Genomic DNA, 9,010 nt, shown 5'->3' with positions numbered 1-9,010 from the left:
AGAGTAGACGTAAAGAACTCGATACGACATTACTTAGAACAGAGGCAGTGCTACAATACCTCGTACGTCTACCTATTGCAGTAGGGAAGACGCGCTCGTATTATAATTAGTCGATAGTCCTTAATTCTTATAGTTATATATTACTTTATTATATACAGGGATGGCGCAGTTAGAGTTAGATATTGTGTTGTATTAGAGGTAAGGTTTGATATAGTTATATAATCGGTAATTGCGTATTCAATTTAGCGTAGACTAAGAAGCTTGCTAGACCTGCTAAGTTAGTAGCGATAGAGGTTGAGAATAGGATATAGACCGGCTACGAGGGCGCGGCCTTTAGAAGGGAAGCGTGTGTTAGGACTAAAGAGGTTACATGTAATTAGCATATAACTAGGCTCGAGTAAAGCTAGGGTCTTGATGCCTTAGGCAGGGCTTGGCGCTTAGCGTTAGGCTAACTAGCCTGCCTTCCTCCCTCTCCTCTTAGATCTCTATCGAATACTATACTAATTCACTACTACCCTATCTACCTACTAACATAACCCTTCTTATAGATAACTATTTTAACTCCCTCGATAATTAGACCGCTATTTAGTAGCAAACCTATAAAACTATTATACTAGACACCCTTAGAAACCCTATACTAAGGCAATAATATACTTAGGACTAGTACCTTCGAGCTAAGCAAAAGACTAATTAATCGGCTTGCTTATTCGAGGCCTATTTAAAGACCCTTAAAGACGACCTTCCGGCTAAGACTAATTCTATATAGATCTCGGAAATACGCCTAAAGCTTAGATAGGAGCTTATCCTCGAATTAGACCGTCGCCGTATATTTAAATAGGCTAACCTAATACGTATTTAATTTATAGTCGAGGTAGAAATAGCTAAACGAGCTATCTAGCTCTAATAACGACTAGAATCGAGGATCCGACTAGCTAATACTAACCGTAGCAACCGTAGTACCTACGGAGGAAACTAAGGTACCTACTAGAACAATAATACTAACAATAGGAATAGTAACAACGACCGTAGAAGAGGCCGTAGCCGACGGCCGTATAGAGGAGGCCGTAATAGGGGCCGTAGAAGGGGCTCGTATCCTTATAACGCTAACCGCTCGACTAATAATAGTAATAATAACGGTTATAGCAACCCCCTAACCGGATTAAAGTGCTTCAACTATAATAGTACTAGCTATCTATTAGGCTAATACGACAAACTAAGGGATTAGACCCGGATTAACCGCGCTTCTACTAAATATAGGAAACACCTTTTAGCGGCTAACGCTACCCCTATAGGCTAACCTTCGAAAAAAGAGTAAGCGCCGTACTAACTGTTAGCCTCGTACGGCGTAAAACTATCGATATTATACTAGCTATTATACGTACCTGTCTTATATAGGACACGTATAGAACTAACTATAAAACTAAGGTTATACTAGATCTAGGAAATTCAGTTAGTGCCCTTATTAACTACCGCCTAGCTAAGTAATTAGACCTTCGACAATTGCCTAGAACTAATATACTAACCCTTGCTTAGTTTAATAACGCTCGGCACTTAACCTATAGGGCTTACTATATCCCTATAGTTCTAAGAGACGACCTCGGCAACGAGCGCTTACTAGATTTTACTACCTACGTAGTAGATATAGACAACCTTCTATCCGATATTGTTATTAGTAACCCTATCCTTAAGTACTACGCCGTAGCTATAGACCTAGGCAGCTAATAGTAGCGATTTAGAATCGCTAGGAAAGAGGACATTAAATACATTAATACTAGCGAGTGCCCTAATAATATTAGGGTCCTTTTTATCGGTAACCTAATACCTGCCTTAGCCGATCTAATAGTCGACCTATTAGGTAATAACGATAAGCCTATGCCTCCTAATAGTATAGACCCTAATTAGCTCGCTCGCATACTATAGCCTATTCGAGAGACCTATATTAATGTGTTTAAATACTACCTAGTATCGACATTGCCTATATTTAAAGAGACGGACTATAAGATCGATATTATATAGGGCAAGGAGGTTCCTTTTAGGCCCCTCTATAACCTTAGTAAACGAGAGCTTGCTATATTGCGTAAGTACCTAGATAAGAACCTAGCTAATAGTCGAATTCGGTATAGCAATAGCCCTACTAGTATACCTATCCTATTTGTACTAAAGAAGGATAGTAGCCTACGCCTATATATCGATTATCGTAGGCTTAATACTATTACTATTAAAGACCGCTGTCTACTTCCGCTTATTAATAAGACCCTCGATCGCCTATCTAGCGCCTATTTCTATACTATACTAGACATTAAGGATGCCTACTACCGTATCTATATTCGTAAAGGCGACGAATAGAAGACAGCCTTCCGTACTTGTTATAGCTATTTTAAGTACTTAGTTATACTATTTAGGCTAGCTAACGCCCCTGCAATATTCTAGTCCTATATTAATCGGGCCCTATTAGGCCTATTAGATTACCTCTATATAGTTTACCTAGATAACATCCTAGTTTATACACACTTACCTAATATTACGGAGTACTAGGCTATAGTCTGTAAGGTACTCGATCGCCTAAGGACCTATAGCTTATATTATAAGCCTTCTAAGTATACCTTTACTACTAAGGAGGTAGCCTTCTTTAGCTTCCTCGTATTAACTAAGGGTATTAAGGCCAATCCTAATTAGATTAAGACTATTACTAAGTAGCTAATACCTACTAGTATTAAGGAGCTTTAATTATTCCTAGGTTTTGCTAACTTTTACCGCCGCTTTATTAAAGGCTATTCGAGGCATATAATGCTATTAACTAAGCTTACTAAGACTAAGGCAAACCCTTCTAGAGAGTTCAAATAGACTAATAAAACATAAGCCGCTTTTAATAGTTTAAAGTAACGCTTTACTAAAGTCCCCTTATTATACTATTTCGTACTAAGTAAACAGATACGAATTAAAACTAACGCTTTATAGTTCGCTATATTAGCTATTATGTTACAATAGGCTAATAATACCTACTAGCACCCGATTGCCTTCTTTTTACGAAAGATAATCGATATAGAACGTCGATACGAGACCTACGACTAAGAGCTTCTAGTAATCGTAGAAGCCTTTAAGCACTAGCTCTACTATCTCGATAGTGCTTAGTATACAATTTAGGTCTATACGGACTATAACAACCTCCGTAGAATTACGAAGGTTACTAGGGTTATAGGTCGATAGGCTAGATAGGCCGTCTACCTCGCTAGGTTCGATTTTAATATACTATATCGGCTAGGCGTAAGTAACCCTACTAATAGCCTATCGAGGCGGCCTAATTACGATAGCGAGACTTATTAATCTATTAATTTATTGTTTCTAACTCTATAGTATAAGGTTGCTATAGCCCGTATTATTAATAAGCAAGCGTAGGATAAGCGGACCTCCGGACCCCGCGGCGGCAACAAATACTATAGCGAAGTTATCGTTCTTCTAGTATACGTTAGAAAGGACGTAGATCGCTCGAGCTATAATAACTCGATTAAAGACATTGCTATCTATAGTAATAGCCTATATAGCGACAGTACTATAGAAGAGGTTATAGTAGTTCCGGCTGCTAGTACTATTAGATATTTATAATGCGTACCTCGTTTAATAGCGAGGGTGCTATTAAATAACCTTATAAATAGGGATAGTTAGTCGTTTATAGATAAGCTATTACAGGCTTAGTAGAGGGACGCCTTTACTATTAAACGTATTAATAGGCTTATAAGTAGACGAACGACTCGATCTAGCAAGAGTAATTAGTTAATCGACGACGAAGGTTACTTAAAGTTTAAAGGTAGATACTATATCCCCGCTAAACAATCGATTAGATAAGAGCTTTTAAAGAGGCACTATAATAGTAAGCTCGCTAGTTACTATAGTATAGAGAGGTTGTACGAGCTACTATCGCGTATATACTACTAGCTAAATAGTAAGCGGCATATAAAAGAATACGTATAGACCTACGTAGTATACTAGCGTATTAAAGCCCTAAAGCACCTACTATTTAGCGAGTTGTCTTTACTTCCTATTCCTAGGAAGCTATTCGTAGAACTTATAATAGATTTTATTATAGGCCTTCCTCCTACTAAGCGTAAAGGTAGCAAGGATATATATAATACTATCCTTATTATAGTAGATCGATTTACTAAAGGCGCTTAATATATCCCGGCGCGGAAAGATTAGAATGCTATTAATATAGCAGAAGCGCTATAGAACAATATCTTCTATACCTATTAGGGAACCCCTAAGGGGATAGTATCTAATCGTAGATCGATACTAATATCGCATTATTAGAGCGAGATATACCTATAGCTAAGACTAAAGCATTCGCTATTAATAGCCTTCTATCTATAGACTAACGGTTAAATAGAGAGGTAGAATACCACCCTATAGTAGTACCTGCGTAGCTATATTAATAAGAACCCCGAGGATTGGGTTAACCTCCTATAGCCTATAGAATTTGTATATAACAATAGTATATACTTATCGACTAAGGTTTTACTATATATAGCTATAATAGGCTAAAACGCTGCTTTACTATAAGACCTACTAACGCTCGAGGCCGAGCGTAAGGAAAGGGAAGCGCGTTAAGTACTAGAGACACTAGCGGCAATAGAAAGTATCTAGAAGATGCGAGAAATCTATACTAAAATAGCTAAGAAGCTAATAAAGGCTTAAGAGTACTAAAAGACCTACTACGATAAGCGCTATATACTAATAACCTTTAAACAAGGCGATATAGTTATACTTAGTACGAAGAACCTCCGCATCCGTAAACACCTATTACCTAATAGCAAAACAAGGCCTAAACTCGTACTAAGATACATTAGCCCGTTCCGTATTCGAGAGGCTAAGGGTATATAGGCCTACTAGTTATAGCTTCCTCCTTATTATACTATCTATAAGACCTTCTATATATCCCTTCTTAAACTATACTACTAGCGCGAAGGCGATAAAGCGCCTACTAAATTAGAAGAAGTCTTAGCTAATAGTAAAGAGCTATAGTCTATAGAACGTATACTAAAGCATCGGACTAGGTAAGGCAAGAAGGAGTACCTATTAAGATAGTAAGGCTATTTACCCGAATAGGACTCGTAGGAAGCTAAAGACTCCTTTAAGGATATAGCTAAGTTGTTAGACGAGTATTAGACTAGTATAAAGAACAAGAAGAAGGCTAAGAGCCTATAATGTTACTAGAGAGGCCTAGGAACAATACTATCCCCGGGATGCTATTAAGCTAACTAATTAGAAGCAAGCAATTATTAGTAAGGAACAACGAGACTATACTATAATAGCGAGCGCGTACCGAGTATTAACGAGCGCGCTATAACTGTCGACTAATCCCCTACTCTTTTAAGGATTCTACCTCTTTACTAACGCGCCCTATAAGGCCCCCTCCTAGTATTTAGGCCCCCCTTTTATTCCTTCCTTCTATCGAGGCCTCGAGGCCTAGGCGACCGGCGAGGATATCGCGCGCGCGGGTAATAATAATAATAATAACGATAGTGTCGCGTAACGAGCTAGCGATAGCTAGGGGGACGGCGCGGCTATATTAGTAATAGTATTATAGAGTGTATTATTAGTCGAAGAAGGAAATTAGAAGCAAGGTAAAGTTAGCGCTAAGACGGCTAGCGCCGCTATTGTTAATATTACCTACTATTATCGCTATACCTATAAGAACAACCTTACCTATACTATAAGCCTAAGGCTAAGATACTAGGTTAAAAGGGGCTAAGCCGTTCGAAGGGCTTAGGGACTAAAAAGGTTAAACGACTAATAGACTAACTAAGGGCAAAAATATAGAGCTAAGCTAGCTAGGGTCGATCTTGCGAATAATAGATTACTCCTTAATCTTTCCGACCCTTTAAGCGAAGCGAACCTTAACTATTATACTTATAATAGCCTTTATCTATAGAAACTAGACGAACTGCGTTTTTAAAAAGATAAGATTAATTAACAATTAAAGGCTGCTAAACCTAACTAATTAGGGCTAGCGAAACTACGATAGTAAATAATAGCCCTTATAATAATAAGAACAACCCTCGGAGCGGACATTACTAGGTCTTTTAAAAGTAGACGCAAAGAACTCGATACGATATTACTTAGAACGGAGGTAGTACTACAATACCTCGTACGCCTATCTATTATAGTAGAGAAGACGCGCTCGTATTATAATTAGTCGATAGTCCTTAATTCTTATAGATATATATTACTTTATAGGTTGTTATATATAGGAATAGCGCAGTTAGAGTTAAACATTATATTAGAAGGTAAGGTTTAATATAGTTATATAATTAGGTAGTTAAGTGTTTAATTTAGCGCGATCTAAGTAGCTTATTAGACTTGCTAAGTTAGTAGCAATAGAGGTCGAGATTAGAATATAGACAGGCTACGAGGGCGCGGCCTTTAGAAGGGAAGCGTATATTAGGGCTAAAGGGGCTATACGTAATTAGTATATAACTAGGCTAAGTAAAGCTAGGGTCTTAGTGCCTTAGGCTAGGCTTAGCGCTTAGCGTTAGACTAACTAGCCTACCTTCCTCCCTCTCCTCCTAGCTCTCTATCGAATACTACCTATACCTACTACTACCCTATCTACCTACTAATATAACCCTTCTTACAAGTTAACTAGATAAGCGTACCTAGAATACTATAAATAAGGTATAGAAGAAGACGAAAAAGATAGACTATAAGTTCTATTTCTATACTATTACTATCCGCCCTCTTAAGCTAGATAGTAAGTAGCAAATTCGCTATTCTAGTAAGGAAGAATACTATTAGTATAACTATAAGAAGGACGACGTTGTCGTACTTGCTACTATCCGGTAGCGCTTAAAAACGGCCGAGTCCCGACTTCCTCGAGTAATTAGAGCGCTTATAATAGGCTTATATACTAATATCGAAGATAATAGCCTATTTTTAAGGGCGCGGAGTAATACTTAAATCTTACGATATATATAATATCTCCTAGAATAGGACTCTTTATAAGCGGCGTACTAATAACTAAGCTTAGCGGATAGTTAACCTACTCGATTAGTGCTCTATCTTCTATAATATTAAGATAGACGAGGAGGGTTTAATTAAGGTAATAGTAGCTCTTTATCTAACCTCGTTCGAGGCCTTTAAAGCGACGCCTTATTAGCTAATTCTCGATACTACTTATTCGACTAATCTATATAACCTCGAGTTACTAGATATAGTCGCCGCTAAACCGATAAACGATACGATTAAGCCTAAGAAAGCTAACTTTGTCGAGTTATTACTATCTATAAGGAAGGGCCTTAAATAAGGCTGCTATACTATACCTCTCGTTATAGCGACTAATCGTAAAGAAGCCTTAATACTAGCGGTTAACGAGGTGTTTCCAAAGGCCTCGAATATCGTCTATAAGTAGTACCTAAACTAAGATATACTTACTCGAGTAAGGAAGAAGCGAGGCGACTTTATATAGATTAAATCTAACGGTTGTTAGACTAATAGTCTATCTATAACTTAGTTTATAAAGCTATTTACTTATACTATATATAGTAAGACTAAGGAAGAGTTTAATAATAACGTTATTAAGCCAGATAACGCATATCCTACATTTAAGGCCTATCTTTATAAGAACTAGTAGTTCTATAAGACTCGGATTGTTAACTACTAGACTAACTAAGTCCTATATTTTAGTTATAAGACAACCTCTCGAGTCGAGTCTTACTATAGACGTATTAAGCTCTAGCTTAACTATAGTAGCAGACACGATATCTTTACGCTCTTCGAGTCGCTTCTTAATTAGTATTAAGAAGGCTACGACCGCCGCCGTACTACGAGAGTAGACAACCTAAAAAGGTATAACAAGTTACTAACTAGAGCCTTCTATACTAGTATCTCTCGAGTTATTAGCGACTATTGCCTTCTCGAAGTAGCTAAGCTATATAAATATGCTATTACCCTTCTAAGGACTACGACTAACGATAATAGTAATAAGATTAAGCACTCCGCCTTCTTATATAGCTATCCGTAGTGCCGCTATAATAATTATCTTACTAAAACCTTCGGTTATCCGTATAAATACGAGATTATAAAGCTAATTAAGACAAGTAGCTCGCGAGTAGTACTATTACTACGCTACTTCTACGACTACTAGCTTATCGACTTTATAAAGAAGTAAGAGTCTCGTCTATATAAGCTAAAGGTTATTTTTAGTAACCGTAAACCTCTTACTAGTAGAGCGACTATCTATATAATAAAGCGTATACTTACTACTTAACTTAAATACTATTACTACTAAGAAGCGGAAGCTAAATATAGCGATAATAACTAACTTTACTCTCGAGCCTAGTATATCGCTTACTTAGCTAAGAACGACTATTATAGACTACTATAAGTACGTAAAGAGCTAGTACCGTACGTAGTAGTAACCTTACTAGAAGGCTAACTATCTATATAGACCTACCTACTACCCTTAAGGCTTCGAGTGCTATAATCTACGTTAAGAAGCACTTCGCGGTTAAACTATAACCTCCTTCTAAGCTAGACCTTCTAGGGTAAGAACTTAATAACCTTCGAGCGCGTAAAGAATAGCGTACTTAGTAATAGGTAGCGTTGTTTAAATAGTAATAGGCAGCGTTATTTAAATAGTAATAACGATAGGCTACTTAGCAATACTACTAGTACTAGTAATAATAATAATAGTCGCTTATATAGCTAATAGGACGGCTACTTTACTACTAGGTACTATAGTAATAGTACTATTAGTTTACTTAGTAGTAGTATTATATATAGTAGTAGGCTAGTTAGTAGTAGAGAGATTAGTATAAGCTAGTATATATAGTATTACGTAGTTATAAGGCTATAGGTCGTAACCCGCTTAGATCTAAGTAGATAGCAACTAATAATACCTTAAATTTTGCTACACTACTAATTTGCTAACAAACTTTAGCTTTATAGCTAGTAGCAGTATAGAAGTAGTTGCCCGGTTAGTAGTAGTTGCGGGGATCCGGAAATCGCTTCCCTACGC

Source organism: Pseudocercospora fijiensis (genome assembly GCF_000340215.1).
Source record: "Pseudocercospora fijiensis CIRAD86 unplaced genomic scaffold MYCFIscaffold_9, whole genome shotgun sequence".
NCBI classification, from domain to species: domain Eukaryota; kingdom Fungi; phylum Ascomycota; class Dothideomycetes; order Mycosphaerellales; family Mycosphaerellaceae; genus Pseudocercospora; species Pseudocercospora fijiensis.
The sequence above is the reverse complement of the archived record's forward strand: the minus strand, read 5'-3'. Positions refer to the sequence as shown.